This window comes from Haemaphysalis longicornis, unplaced genomic scaffold (genome assembly GCF_048455015.1).
Source record: "Haemaphysalis longicornis isolate Haplotype H1 unplaced genomic scaffold, Haemaphysalis longicornis Haplotype H1 scaffold_3, whole genome shotgun sequence".
Taxonomy (NCBI): Eukaryota; Metazoa; Arthropoda; class Arachnida; order Ixodida; family Ixodidae; genus Haemaphysalis; species Haemaphysalis longicornis.
In genome coordinates, this window is record NW_027526335.1 from 214,208,064 (window position 1) to 214,224,251 (window position 16,188).

Here is a 16,188-nt window from a genome sequence, read left to right on the forward strand (position 1 = left end):
AAATACCTAATCCACCCACTAGCGGTACGGTCTGGCGATTGTCGCTTTCCGCTTTCAGGGTTACTGCAACAGGGTCGCCGCTACGCATTTGCGTGGTAAACAACGATGAACAAAGTGCTCTACAAATGCTCATACCGGTTAACTCGCGTCAAGTATAAACAAAGAAGGATTTACTTACTGCGAGTCGCACGTGTTTGTCCGCACCGATGAAGGTAAGCAATGCGCCTCGGTGGCTAGGCGGCCTGCCCTGCTCCGCTGCCGCTTTGGCGCGGCACCCCGAGTGGTATGAGTCTTCAGACACAGTCGGAAGCGCAAACAAATCCTTCGTCCACAATCCGCGGTCGAGAGCCGGAAAACACCGTCCAGTTTGAGCCATACCGCGTTACCGTCACCTACTCTTTCACAGTAAAAAATACGAGACTTCCCGATCGGCGCCCGTACCAATATGGCCGATGGTCCCGTTTACATCAGTGTTGCTAGATCACCAAGCAATTTCGCATAGGCTCTATTGCTGACGGAAAAACAGAGTTTTTGTGGATGTTGTTGTGACTTGATGGCAGTCGTAATGTCTTATTGTGGTTAGTTCTCGTAGAATGCCTGAAAGGTTCAAGAAGATGGTCTGATCTGGATATTGTATAATTCCCATGATAGAGAATATACAGGAATTCAAGTTTAGAATGTATTCTCCGTTCGGAAAAACAATGAAGTTCGGCTCTTTTACGCAGATTAGTAACACTGGTATACCTGGAGTAATCGGAAAACACAGATCGAACTGCTAAGTTTTGCATTCACTCAATTTTATTAATGAGAAATTTTTGATATGGACTCCAAATTATACCTGCGTATTCTAGTGCTGATCTAATCAGGGTCTTATAGGCGGTTAACTTTACTGCAGGGGGAGTGTTACGGAGTTTTCTATTTAGGAAACCCAGTTTACCTTGCGCTTTGGAACAAATAGCAGTTATATGTGGTTCCCAATTAAGGTTGGATGTTAAAGGGACACTGAAGTGAATTTGTCAAGCTCCCGTTTTTGCTTGCACTGCGTAGACTGGCTCAAATTAGCACACTCTTCATCGTTTATCCGGTTGACAAATCGGTAATTATTTTACAAAGCGTGAAAGAAGAAAAACTACCATGCGCGATTTGCGGCGGCCGCACCAACTAAGCTGTGACGTTGGGAGGATGGGGCACCGTGATTGGACGATGCCCAAGGTTAGCAATCAAACAAGTTTCGGTTTCGGTTTCGGTTCTGTAAAACAATATTTTTGACATCGAATGGCGTCGTTGGATGGGCATTCTCAATATTCCAGTAATCGTAGTACCGCGCTTCTGCCATGTTGTCGGCTGTAAAATGCATAAGGTAAGCCTCCCAGGACGGCTTGGAATCGTAGCATTCACTAGCCGAGGCCTACGCAGTGCATGAACGCCCTCCGCGTCCCCGCAGACGCACAAATGCATGCGCTTTTCCCCCATATTTGGAGCTTGCCTCACTCATGCCTGTATCGTAAAAAGCGTGTTCGCACCAGGACAAGGGTCTGTTGATTCTGGTCTGTGCCCACTGCCCGCAAGCAGTCGGTGCTTATGGCAACATCACGCAAACGAGAACTCGCTAGCGCGCCAGTGCCTGGCTGCGCGAGTTCTGCGGACTAGTTCGTGGAGCAGTGAACGTTGCGGCCCAAAAAACGGTGAACTCAGTATAGAAAACATCGGCGAAAAACAAAAAGTTACATTATAAAAAAAAAAGCTTGTACCCGCGGGGATTCGAACTTGTGACAAGCAAAACACTTGCGATTACATACCTAGCTCTTCAGACCACACAGCCACGAGCGAGAGGGCTGCCGGTAAACGAAATCTAAGGTATATAATGTATAACCAGTTTACACTTTTATTTAGTTTTAGTATTTCAAGCAGCTTAGGTGACTATTGGTTGTATTGCGCTCGTGCAGTAAGCGTCCCCCGAGTTTCCACAATAGCTCACGTCTAGCAATAGCACTTCTTAGACGGAAAAGCGTTCGCAGATGCGTAGTCGTGCTGCTGACCGCTGTGCTTGTTCGCCCAGCGCAAAAAAGTGCTTCCCGCACCCTAGTTTACGCTGTACGGTGAAAATATCAGTTGATTTTATTTCCTTAGCAACTATATTGACTTCGCTGACTCTTCTACCCCTTCAAGAGGCCTTATATTTTCCTACTGGCGTACCAGTCAGCGAAGCGTCGCATGTGCGCTTGTGCAGCGCTTGTGTGAAGCGACCTTGACTTGGAGCTAGATACAGAGTACAAACTAACGAAGTAAAGAAAGGCACAGTCTTCCATTCACAAACGTGTTGTGGCTTAGTTTCAACTGATCGAGCGAATTGCCATGACCCGTCGGCGGCCGGCGGACTAAACGTTGGGACGACTGACTCGGTCGCGGAAGGTCGGCGAGCCGTGCAGTAGCGCAGCTAATTGCCAGCTCCTCTCCTGCTTACGTCACACGAAAACGCCAAAGAAAATGGGCGAGAGTGCAGAGAGGAGGACAGCATTTCCGAATTGATTTTTCTACTAAATAAACTCGCGTAAACGCGCTCAGAGTGGTCGAAACAGGGCCTAGGGACTCCGGACTACAATTTGCGCTCGTAATCCCGCATTGTTTACAAATCACTTCAGTGTCCCTTTAATGTAACTTCCAAATATTTAACCTGATCGCTTTTAGTAATTTCCAAATTGTCTAATGTATAAGCAAAGTTGAGTGGTTTTTTGTCATTCGTGAAAGTTATGGCTACGGTTTTTCTCGCGTTCAATTCATTCCCCACTGGGAACACCAGGCTTAAATTTTTGTTAATGAGTGATTAAGGTTAATCTGGTCCTCAGTTCGATTTACCCTTGTGTACACGATGCAGTCATCTGCGAAAAGCCTTATTTGAACGGATGAGTCAATGCCCATAGGAATGTCGTTGATGTAGATAAGGAATAAAATTGGTGCTAAGATTGATCCTTGTGGTACGCTCGAAAGGACGTTCAGGCTGTTGGCCGTGTGGTTGTTCACAGCAACAAACTGCTTGAGGTTGTGGAGATATGATGTTATCCATGTAATAATGTTATCTTCAATTCCAATTGCATGCATTTTTGTTATTAGGTCAGGGTGGCGAACGACGTCAAATGCTTTTGCAAAATCTAGAAAAACGGCGTCTATTTGTCCTCTTTTATTCAGTGCATTCGCAATGTCGTTGGTAATCTCGGCTAGTTGCGTGACTGTTGATAAGCCAGATCGAAAACCGTGTTGCCGATAGTAGAGCAGGTTGTTAGTTTCTAGATGTGTTATAATGACTTTAAAAATTATATGCTCTAATATCTTGCAGCACGTGCTGGTTAATGAGACCGGGCGGTAATTACTAGGTTCTAGTTTGGAACCGTATTTATGTATTGGAATGATCTTTGCCATGCGCCAGTCATCAGGGATTGCTTGCGTAACTATTGAACTGGTGTAAATTTTATGTAAATATCAGCTTACCCAGACAGCATATTTATTTAGAAAGGTGTTTGAAATATTGTCTGGGCCTGGGGATTTCTTAGTGTCGAGGTTGCGGAGTAGGCACTGAACTCCTTCTTCATTATTATGCAATTCTGGCATAGGGTTAATTAAAGAATATGATGGTAAATATCCTCCAGAGGACCCATTCGCGAAAACTGAGTGAAAGAAGGCATTTAATTCATCGGTTATTTGGTCTGTTTGCGTGATAATTTTACTACACGATGTGAGCTGGGAAATATCGGAGTGTTGCTTCGACAAATAGCGCCAAAACTTTTTGGGCTCAGAATGCATGAATGATGGGAGTGTGTCAGAATGGAATCGAGACTTAGCGCTGCGAATTTTGTTGTTCAGTGTAGCGATAAGGCCTTGTAGTTGATCAGACGTTCCGGCCTTGCGCCGCCTTTTAATCTTCCTTTTTAAATATCTGATCTCCCGCGTCACCCACGGGTAATCTCGATCAACGCGTTTCCTTTTTAAAGGCACGTAACGAGCTTCACAATCGCACACGATATCTTTAAAGCATGTCCACAGTTCATCCACGTAGTTAATTTTATCGAAATCAGGAAATGAGGATTCTAAATGGGCGGAGATAGCAGCGTCAACTGCACGTGCATAGTCCCTGAAATAAGTAGCTCTGGATTTTTTTGTTTTTTGGAGGAGTGGTAAAGGGCACGAAAGAGAAGTAATCTTGTGGTGGGAAATCCCATCTTCAACACTTATCGCCCAGTCTTCAAGGGAACTACTTACAAACATGAGATCAAGCACAGATGAACAGGAACGTACAATTCGCGTAGCACTAGATACTAGTTGCGATAATGAGAAACTAAACGTTGTTACTTACAATAATTCCGTACTTGCTACCTCTCGGTGATCATGAGATAATTCAGGCCAGTTGATTCCTGGCAAATTAAAATCTCCGTACAAAATTATCTTCGAACGCGAATTTGTATGTTTTGCAATATAGTCGTACATAATTTCTAAATACTAGTGTACAGCCGTAGCTTGAACATCTGAGGAAACGGTGGTTACACGTAGAGACTGCTAGTAAATTCAGGGCAGTTGTAATGACAATCAGGTCCATGAATACGCCGGTTCCGCGACGCTGGCCTGTGGTATACACCTGGCGCTTATACAGACCGAATATACCACACTAAGATCGCATCGGAAACATTTAAACTCGTGTAAACACACCCCATTTGCGAACAGAGTGACCGCTCCACACAAACATAGATTTCCAACGCCCGCAAACGCTAAATCTCAGTCGTGAACATGCCACAAAAGCAGCGGCGACAGTGGAGAGCGGACGGAGGCTCCCGCGCCTTCTTTCAAAACGGGCCGCTAGGGCGATTTCAGTGGTGCCTTTACAGGCCGCGCCCGAGGCGTATACACAAATCGGGTAGGAGGCGCGGATGGCGATGAGGAGCGCGAAATGGGGCTTTAACCATTCTCCCTCAGGAAATGGTCCTTCTACGCAGAGCAAAACGGAATGTAGGAAAGCCAGCTTGCAAAGATACCGCACACACTTATCGCCCTGACGTAGGTGTCTCGTTTAAGGACGAACGCATTGCTGGGAAGACATATCTGCAGGAGCAATAAATGAGTCTTACGTGAACTTGTAGACGTCCTAAAACAAGACTTGTTTAATAAACTTTTGCGTGGCCTGTACACACACCGCTGAGTATACAAAGGATGGGGGGATAGAAAGCAGTGTTGTATACGCTCCTCTAAAACAGGAACGAAAGCTCGTTCCTCGTTCCTTCCCAATTTTGAAAGGAGTTCCCTTTACGAGTTCTTTTATTGCTAAAGGAACGCGTTCTATTTCCACTTCGAACTTTGAAAGGTGTCGTTACATTACGTTGCATTTCATTTTTCAAAATCAAAATACGGTGTCGGATAATCCTGAGGTGAAAAAAGTGAGAAAATTACAATTTACATCGAGCTATGTATATTATTCCAATATGAACACCACCGGCAGCAGCTTATCTGGAGGTGAAAAGAATCCAAAGAAACGTTCTTAGACGATTTTTTCTTCAGGGATCATCGTACAAACTCCACACATATCTAACTGCGCCCCTGATATACTAAGTTCACATAAAACACAGAGTAATGCCTAAATGAGCTCGACTAAACAGTTAATTACTAACTCACAATGGGCTCCGCGTTCTCCCACGTTCGGTCAACTGACCGGACTCAAGCTTTCCTAAATCGACTTTCTGGCGCTCGCTCTGACTGTCCAACAACACCAAACACTTCAATTTTATTAAACATAACCACGCACCGAGCACCTAATAACTAACCCATACAGGGCCGCTGATTGCCCAGGTAAACAAAACCCAAAGATTTGTACACAAACAATCACGTGATCCACACTCTCACTATCACTCCCAGGTATTCATCAAAGCACAAGTAGTCCCGATTACATAAGCCCCGTTTAAAATGACCCGACGAGGGCACGTTGAGTCGAAATAAACAGGTTTTTTACACTCAAACCTCCCAAGTATAAGCGGACGGGTTGGGTCAGAGAGCCGTCGCGGCGAGTCCAGTCGACTCGGAGACAGGGGGTGGGTAGGCTCGTTCGTCGGGCTGAGTCGGCGGGCCGCGGGAAGCAGAATATCGTATTTGCGCGGTTCTAACGCGCCCCCAATCGTAACGCGCGTTAAATTTCACGCAAGAAAATTCAAAAAAAAAATTCGACACTGACGGTACTTCGCAGATGAAAAAGACATAAACCACGTTCCTGGAATGAGAGATTTTATTTGGCCTATGCAGCTGTGGAAGCCAAAAAATGATTGTGCTTCATGATTGCTTACCTAGCTGCTGCTGGAAATAAAGTTATAGCGGGAACATTGAAAAGGTTAGCGGTTTTAAGTGCCTTGATCTTCATAATTCTAGGTGTTACGGGCTGATTGCAGCAGAACAAAAATTGTGCACCAGCTGTCCATGGTATGAGGCATGCCATTGAGGAATTAGTGCGCCGAAATTTACTCACGTGGTGTTGGCGGATTTTTTTTTACAGGATTTAGTTGGATTTTGGGGGGACTTCGTGTCGGTTCCGCATGGCAATGCTGCTGGCCGCTTTAAAGCCTTTTTCGGTTTTGAGCCCGATGGTAACGAGTGCACAAATATTACAGCTACCTTTTAGCCAAAGAGGGTGCGCGTTGGAACCGTGAAAATGCGGTAGCTCCTTTTCCGTGAACCCCTCAGCTCCCCTCACCTCGATTCTTCGGACGGGGTGCATATGAACGCGGGAGGGGTCGAGGTAGCTGAACCCGAGTGGACTCGACCCTTTCTCATCGAGTCCGTGTATCCGGCGCTAGTATAACAGAGGTTGAAACCGACCAATTAAAGGAACTCTGAACGCTGCCCGCCGACTTTCGGGAGGCCTCCCTCAGGTATTGTCCATATGGCGCGTGAAGATATTAGGCCCAACAATGACAAAATTCCTGTCCTCTGTCAACGCGACACGTGCGGACCTACACTCCCGTTGACCCATTCTCGCCAGATAGGCGACAGGCCCCACCTTGACGAACTGAGCACGTACATAGTAACTTCGTGAAGTACAACATCTCGAGATACTGCGGCGTGCCCATGGCTCTATTGATATTTGGTGATCCTTCGAATGACCTCACAGCGAGCGGAACTTCCCCGACAACAACGCACCCGCGCCTTGCGTGCACTAGTGCGGTAATTACCCCTGAAAATGTGCAGATACGGTGGTTTCACCAAGGACCAGCGCCGCTCGGACTTGGACAACCTTTCCCCGGTAGGGAACAATTGTGTCGCCAAGACGGGCACCCTGGCCTCCCGAGACAAACGATGAAAGGTGAAAAGCATTCTCGCGGCTGCGTTATTCGCCCGTCGAACGGCGCCACGCAAGCTAAACCGGCATGAAAGCAAGCACAAGCTGATGCCTGCTGCGTGGTTATTCCTCTGCCCTTTCCCTTCGAGGAATCACGTTCCGCTGTAGGGAAGGCAATTTGGCCAGCTTATAGAAATAGAAACGTAGTAGCGACTTGTGGATTTTTCTACTTGAGCTTTGGCTTCAAAAAAAAAAAAAATCCTAGCGATGTAACGTTTGCAGAAGGGACGCTGTTCCTGCCGTTCCCTCATAAACTTAACGAGTTACATCAACCCTTAATGGCATAGTGGCGTTCCTCCGTTCCTCCCAAAAGGAACTAGTTCAAGCATCGCCATTTCTGGAAAGCCGTTTCGTGCAACACTGATAGAAAGACGTTTATGAAGAGCGGATATAATGCGAGAGAACAAGGAGTTGGAGCGTAAAGAGAGGGTTCATTTGTAGAACTCGATGCGGCTCCGGGATTTTCCCTCTCCCACATGAGAGGGAGCCTCAACATGCCAGCGAGCCGCGTAAGTAGCAAGCAAAAGTAAATATTAGCGCCCACGACATGGAGAAACAAAACCGCGCGTTTTGCTTTCACACGGACGTGACAGCTTGCGAAATTGGGCATATAAAGCTTCTATAAAAAAACGCGACATCTCGAAAGATGGACCGGCATATTGTGTTTTTCCTACAAGGAGTGCCAGGTGAATTTCTGCCACCGTGTACAATTTATGCATCTTGATGTGGTGTGGAGTATTTTGGAAAGGTACACATGGGAGGCGTGTTCTAGTAACGTATGTTTTGCGGCGACTACCACGGTAGTGATATTTGCCGAAGTGTAAAAATGAGCCGCGCAGTAAAGTGGAGTTGCGAAAGACTACCGGCGCTTATGCGCAATCAGAATTTAAAGAACAATATACCAGACTTCGCATGGAGATTTCTGTGATGGGATATTTCAAAGCAAAGCCTTCTACCTATACCAGCCAACGGTTCTTTCGTGGCGCCCGGGACAACAAACTCGTAACGCGGCGGAGGAGGCGGTGGGGAAGGGGGCGGAGGGCTTCACTCAACGAGCACACTGTAGATGGCGCGGCGAATGTACCCAGCGTTCACCACGCGGAAGTTTCCGCTTGCCGGCGGCGGCGTCGACGGTACGGCTTTGTTGTTTGCATTAGTGTCGGTTGTTTTGGGCCTGTTTTGGCACAGCTTCGAGTCCACTGAGTGCTGCCTTCGCACGGCTTGATCAACTTGTTCGACAGTGTCTCCAGGGTAAACCGCACCCGACGGTATTAGGTGGTCGTACGGCCAACATATGGTAAGGATTGGTTTCCGGGGCGGAAAAACAAAATGTACAAACCACATACAGACATCTGGCCACTAGAAAAACGCTACCTTTTTCGCACTGCTTGGCACGAATGGTACTCCGTTTTCTAAATTGGTGAATAACAGTTCGGTTGTGGTTTAAGAGGTATTACAAAAGGCGAAAGGAGCAGCTCGTTCTGATAAATAGGGATTATGAAGGTTCCCTGAGCCTTCTCACAATTCTCAAACTTACTAAACTAGCTCATTTAAATAGGTAGAAATGAGAATCACTAAGCTCACATGCCAATTTGTTTTATTGTCTGCGGTGGCGTCGGGCGCTAGTGTGGTGTAGTATGTCTAGGTCCCGCTCTTTCGCCCTTTGAAACGCGCTGCTCTCCGTTTTCTTTCTCCCGACTCTGTCACGCGTCTCACGCGGCAGAGAAATGAGGCTCGGGTTGATTCATTCGATGCCAACGCAATAGATTTATAAAACAAAACCACACACAAACGGCATCATAGAAAATTAACAAGCATATTTCAGTACACAAAAAATAACACAAGCACAACCTCACACTATCAAAAATATGCTCCAAAAGTCACTATTACACATTGACTGCCTATGGCAAAGTAAAACAAGTCCCACCCTGTAGCACGTCGAAGCCGCTGCTATTCCGATGACGTGTCCCGGTGGGTAAGCTTCCGCGTGGAGATCACCCTCTAGGGGGGCGACACGACCTCACACGCCCCGGCTTGGCTCTGGCATCTTGCATCGCCACTAGCGAACCAGCAGTGCCAGCTACCTGTTTTCCACACCAATGGTTCCGGCATGATGTAAGGACTCTCCTGACACCGCTTTCGTCAAGTTCGACCCAACAGGCGAGTCAAACTGTCCACTCAAAAATCTAACCCTAACGCCACAGCGTAGAACAGCATCAAGCACGCCTCGCGCCGAAGCTGTGCGCGGCCGCCGGCTGCATTCCACAGCACGTGCCGTCAGCCTTCACTCCGCTGCACGAGCGCGCCGGCCGTGGTCAGCGTCTCGGCAGGAGCATGATGGAGGTTACCGTCGAAGGAGATGACATCGCTCCGGAGGACCTCGACCACCCCTCTTGGATGACGATTCGTCGCCGCCAACAATCCCTTCGTGGACAATCGCTGCAGGCGAACTTTGCCATCGCATCTTCTCATAATGCCTCTTCCAGCCGACGCCGCCGTCGACCGGCGCGATCGATTCCCCCGGTGCTCCCCTTGCCGGAGGACGACATCAAACTGACCCTTCGACCGAGAGGTGGTCTAGCCCTCACCCAAGTCCCTCTGGCTACTCTGGCTGACACCGTGCAGAAGCAAGCGGGACTACCTCTCCATGAAGAAGATCAAATCCGCATTCACGCGAGGGCGAATTTCATCGTCGCTAGCACCCCGGACGAAAGCCGAGCGCAGAAGTATGCGAAGCTCGAGGCGTTAACTTTGAATGGCAAAGAATACCCGCTGTCCACGCACGTATCCGCCCCATCTAATACAGCGATGGGTGTCATTTTCAATATCCCAGCCGAAGAAACCCCAGAACAAATACTCCATAGCATCTGCCACTTCAACCCTGGACTCGGAGTCCTCGACGCGAGGAGGCTGAGTGACTCTAACATAGTCCAAATTCTCTTCGATGGAACTACCGTCACTTACTGGGTTCGGTATCGCGCTGCAACATACCGCTGCAAGCCATTTCGCAAGAAATCAGAAGCCTGCACTTTATGCTGGCAGCCAGGACATCGACCCGACGTCTGCCCAGCTGGACAAGCCCTCTCTCGGTGCTCAACCTGCGGAATCGTCAATGCCCCCGAAAATCACCCATGTGTTCCGAAATGCATCATTTGTGAGGGCCCTCATGCTACTGGAACGGCGGCGTGTCCCAAGCGCTACCAACCGCGCCGAGCTGCCGTGTCATACGCTAAGGCTGCAACTTCTTCAGGGACTCTTTGTGCCACGGACTTCCCACCGCTGCAACCTGCCAAGGCCTCAGGGACTCTTTCCTGTGGACGACCAGACCTTCCGTGTCGCACCGGAGCTGCACAGCTCCCTCCACCGGGCATCGACAAGACAAAGGTGAGCTGCCAGCGCTCGCCTCTCAGTGCTCCATCGCCATCATCATTACCCTCGTACGTTACCTCCTCTGATACGCAAGCTGAAATTCTTAAAGAATTACAAGCTATCAGGGCAGAAATACTAACCTTGAAGCAAGAAAATGCAGCATTGAGACGCGAAAACAGCCTCCTAAAACAACAACTGCACACTAGTCCCGCTATCCCCTCCGTGCAATCAGAGCAGCAATCAACTCCGACCTCCCCAGGAGGTTTCCACTCCCCCCACCAATTAAGCGGAAAGCCACGGCTAACCCTACTACCTCCGACACGACACCCACCCCAACAGACGATCGTTTCGCAGGGATCGAGGCGGCATGCAAGACGGCTCTCGCGCAGCAGAAAGAAGAATACTTACAGCTCCACCAAATTCTCTTAGCCAACCAGGCAGCCATGCAGGCCACCATTGAATCTCTTCGTGCCGATATACACAAATGCATGCGGGGAATCGCCGCCACTACCAGCGACCACACTTTGCCACAAAATACCCCCCTTCCGCCTAGTGAGTTTTACGATGAATAAGCGGGACGCCGAGTGTTCTGTTTGGCAGTGGAATTGCAGAGGCTTTACCCGCAAACGCCCCAACCTGCAGTTACTTCTCTCCACTGAACAAAAAGCCCCTGTTGCAATAGCACTACAAGAACCTGGATCTAACGTCAAATTGATGGGCTATCAGGCCTTCCAATCTCCGGATAACCCATACACTGCAGTATTGGTTCAACGTAATATTCCCGGTGAACGCTCACAATTTGACAGCATTGATATTCCACATGATTTGGTTGTCCTCTACCCCCTCAAGCGCAAAGCCTCCCGATTGTATGTTCTCAACGTGTACAGTAGCCCCCGTGCGCACTCACACAAATTCAAGCAACTTTTTCACCTTGCTATTCAAGCTTCGCAACCTCACCCTTTGCTCGTATTAGGTGATTTCAATGCCCCCCACACAGCCTGGGGTTACACACACACTACCCGCAAGGGCCGTCTCTTATGGGAGCTCACCCAGGGTCAGCGCTTTAAAATCGAGTCCGACCCCTCCACCCCCACAAGAATTGGCAATAGCGTGCAAAAAGATACTTGCCCGGACCTTACTTTCTCACGCGGGATCCCAGAAGCTAAATGGCTCTGCACACCACATACCCTCGGCAGCGACCACTTCATTATACGACTCGATCTACGCCTCCAATCTGAAATCTTGCGCCGACCCCGACAGAAATACCTGACAGATTGGGATGCCTTTAGGAAAATCTGTGCACTGTCAGAGCCCCCTGAAATATCCTCTGAATCGTATCATACCTGGGTCAGCCAAATTCTCGATAACAAACGCACTCACGACAATCCCGTAGACCCCGAAATACCTTCTGAATTAGTAGATGCCCGCTTGTATCATCTGTGGGACGCTTATCGCAGCATACAGCGTAGATGGCGTAAGCAGAAACATAATAAGCGCCTTAAAGTTAGGTTAGCCTCTCTCGCTGCAACGATAGAGACTTATAACTCTGAACTTGCTCGTGCCCAATGGGGCCAGGTATGTGAACAGATGAAAGGTAATCCCAGCATGAGGTGTACTTGGTCCCTCCTTAAACACATGTTGGATCCCAGTCACTCACGAATAGCTACCAATAATCGGCTCATGAAAATTATTCAACAATTTCCCGGTGAAGATGCACAACTCCTAGACCGTCTTCGTACTCTCTACATAGCTGAAGGGGATACCATGGAGCTGCCGTCATACACGGGCGATAATAATCCGGACTTAGACAGAGAAATCTCCGAAACGGAAGTCAGAGCGGCACTCATGAAGATTAGGCCTGGATCAGCACCTGGGCAAGATGGTGTAACCAATAAACGTCTTCGAAATTTAGACGACAACTCCATCTACATCCTCACACAGTACTATAATCTCTATTGGACCACAGGCACTTTGCTTCCTTCATGGAAGCACGCTAAAATAACTCTAATACCTAAACCGGGCAAACCATTGAAATTGGAGTATCTCCGCCCAATATCCCTCACTTCATGCGTAGGGAAAGTTCTTGAGCACATCATCCATGCCCGCTTAGTTCAACATCTTACCAAAACCAATGCACTTCCCCACACCATGCTAGGCTTCAGGCAGGGTCTTTCGACGCAGGATCTCCTTTTGCAACTTCAACATGAGATCATTGTCCCGGCCTCCAAAGTAGATACAGCTGCTATTCTAGCACTAGATCTCACCAAAGCCTTCGACAGAGTTTCACACCGAGCTATACTCCAAAATCTGGCAACGTGTAACCCCGGGCGACGGGTTTATACTTATATTAAAGAATTCCTTACTAATCGTACTGCCGTGATTCACATCGGTGATTTAGTATCGGACACCATTCACATGCCATCCTTTGGTACCCCTCAAGGTGCAGTCCTTTCTCCTCTCCTTTTTAATCTGGCTCTCCTTAATCTCCCTAAGCGTTTAGCTCAAATTCCACATCTTAGACATAGTCTATATGCTGATGATATTACTCTGTGGTGCGCCGGGGGTAGTGATGCACAAATTGAGGAGGCGCTTCAGTCAGGCACAGACATCGTCGTAGCAGAAGTGGCACTGGCCGGTTTTGAATGCTCCCCAAGTAAGTCGGAGCTCTTGACCCTCCCTGCCCCCCGCCGGTCACGCTCCACTACAGACATAACTATACGAATACAAAATAATCCCATACCATGTGTCCCTATTCTTAAAGTCCTCGGTTTGACCATACAGCGCAACAGAGCCAATACGCAATATATCCCTTAACTCACCTCACAAGTCAACCAAACTATTGGCCTCATCTGCCGCATAACAGCTCGAAACAAAGGAATGACGGAATTTGAGCGCCTCCGGCTGGTTCAAGCCTTCGTGCTCAGTCGCCTGACATACGCCCTCCCGTACCTTAACTCAAGTAAAACGGAGCTGTCTAAAATCAACTGACCTTATTATGAAGAATGCCAACGGCTCAGACCTGACGCTAATTTCACTGCCGAACTGCATGCCATACAGCTCGTTTTAAACAAAGTATGCACTGAAAGGACACCGCAGTCAATCATCTTCTCTGACTCTCTCAGCGCGCTAGCAGCCCTGTGTTCAGGAAACAGAACAAAAATCCGCTTGTCCAACAAGTGCTTAACCAACTAATGGACTGTAGCAAAAATCACTTAGACGTGAGTTTGTGTTGGGTACCGAGTCATGTAGGAATTGTCGGCAATGAAAAGGCAGATGCCCTCGCAGTCCAGACAAAAGAGCTCGAGGTGACGGAAACACGTTTACCCTACCAGGATTACAGACGGAGACTAAAATTATCAATAACGAAGAAGTGGCAGTCTGAATGGACAGAATTCAATGAAAACAAGCTCCACCTTGTGAAGCCGCACCTGAGAGAGTGGCAGAGCTGCAGACACAAAGAAAGATTTGTAGAGGTGGTGTTATGTCGCCTATGAATTGGGCACACGCGCTTGACCTACAACTTCCTATTGCTGGGAGAAGACCCTCCAGAATGTGAGCAATGCGGGAAGCGCCTTACAGTAATACACATACTTATCGAGTGTCCTAGTTATAAAAACAAGCGTCGTAAATTTTTTTCTCACTTTTATAGATTTCATATTCCATTGCACCCTGTTTTACTGCTAGGCGATGAACCCCTGGTTCCCTTGGAAAAGGTTTTTAAATTTTTGAGTGCCATCAAGCTTTTAGAGAAACTTTGATTTTACCATGTTACGTCATTTTTACATAAGCGGTTTTGAAATTTTTGAGTGCATTCAAGCCTTTACAAAAACTTTGATTTTATCACTTTACATAATTTTTACATGAGACTCTTGCCGTAGTGAGTTCAAAATATATTACCTTGAGTCTGGCGCATTATAGCCAAATTTGGCTGCTGCGCCAATAAAATTCAAATTCAATTCAAATTCAATTCAATGCCTCATAAGAAAAATATACAAAGCGGCGCTTTTACTCCCTCAAAGTACTTCCACTGCCAAACTGGAACGCCTCGGCATTTACAACACAGCTGAAGAGCTCATAGAAGCTCATTCTGTCAGTCAACTTTCCCGCCTTTCTACCACTTGTACTGGCAGATACATCCTAGAGTCGCTCGGGCTTCATGCACCGATTGTTACTGACTCCAGAGTCTACATCCCACCCGACTTGCACAATCTCCTGCTTGTGCGGCCGATTCCCCGCAATATGCACCCGGAGCACAATATTAAACGCCGTGAACATCGCGCACGCGTTCTAGCCCGCAAATACCCCATGGGCCAGTCCACCGCCTATGTGGACCCCGCGAGTTATACCCATCACAACGCCTACGCAGTCACCGCCATCTTTGATCCAAACGCAACCTCTTACCATTCACTCACTATCCGAACGCGCTCCCCTGCCACGGTGGAAGAGGCGGCTAGCGCTAGCCGCCTAGCTGCACTAGCTGCACTAGCGCTGACTCATCGGCCTACCCCAACAATTGTTATCTCCGATTCGAAAACGGCCATTCGAAATTTCGCCCGGGGGATTATTTCCCCGCAGGCTCTCAAAATTCTCCTTCAAAATCCTCCCACTTCCCATGCGGAGTTGGTTTGGACTCCTGCCCATGCGGGGCTGGAAGGAAACGAAGCGGCTAACCTTGCAGCTCGAGAGCTAACCCACCGAGCTGCGCCAGGTCGCACCCCTTCCCACGGAGCCCAATCAACCCGCGACAGCCTTCTGACTTTCCAGGAAATTACCTGCCACTACCGCCTCTCTCGCCGGCGCTACCCTCCACCCCATTGGTCACTCTCTATTACCGAGGAACGGTACTGGCGCCTTCGCCAAACCAATACCCTCCCCTGTCGCACCAGACTACATGCAATTTATCCATCTGTATTTCCCTCTCCCCAATGTCCCGACTGTGGAGCCCACGAAACAGTTGCTCATATAATTTGGCAATGCCCTAAAAACTCATTCCCTCTCATCTCTTGTGTGGAGCACTGGAAGGCGGCGTTAGGCAGCTCGGATCCGCGGGTCCAGCAAGGACTCGCTGAACGAGCAGCCCAGGTCACCGGCGCCCTCCAAGCGCTGGTCACCACTCGTCGTTGACCCAACAGCTCCAGCCAGAATAAAGTTCTTTTCTCTCTCTCTCTCTCTCTCTCTCTCTCTCTCTCTCTCTGCGCGTTCCCGAGCGTCGCAGCACGTCGCGATGGCCCGTGCTGGTCGTCAATGGTCCGGATGACCGAGGTGCGATGCCACGGCTTCGCTGAGCAGCGTGGCTCAGCAGGCGGCCAGCAGTGCGAAGCTGCTGGTCATAGGTGGTCCCGAGCTTCCCGCTGCCAGACGGTGCGAGGCGGCTGGTGCGTTGTGGGGCACGTCCCGAACTTGCCACCGTTCCTCCCATGACCTCGTTCCACTCTCTTCACTCCACTTCGTCC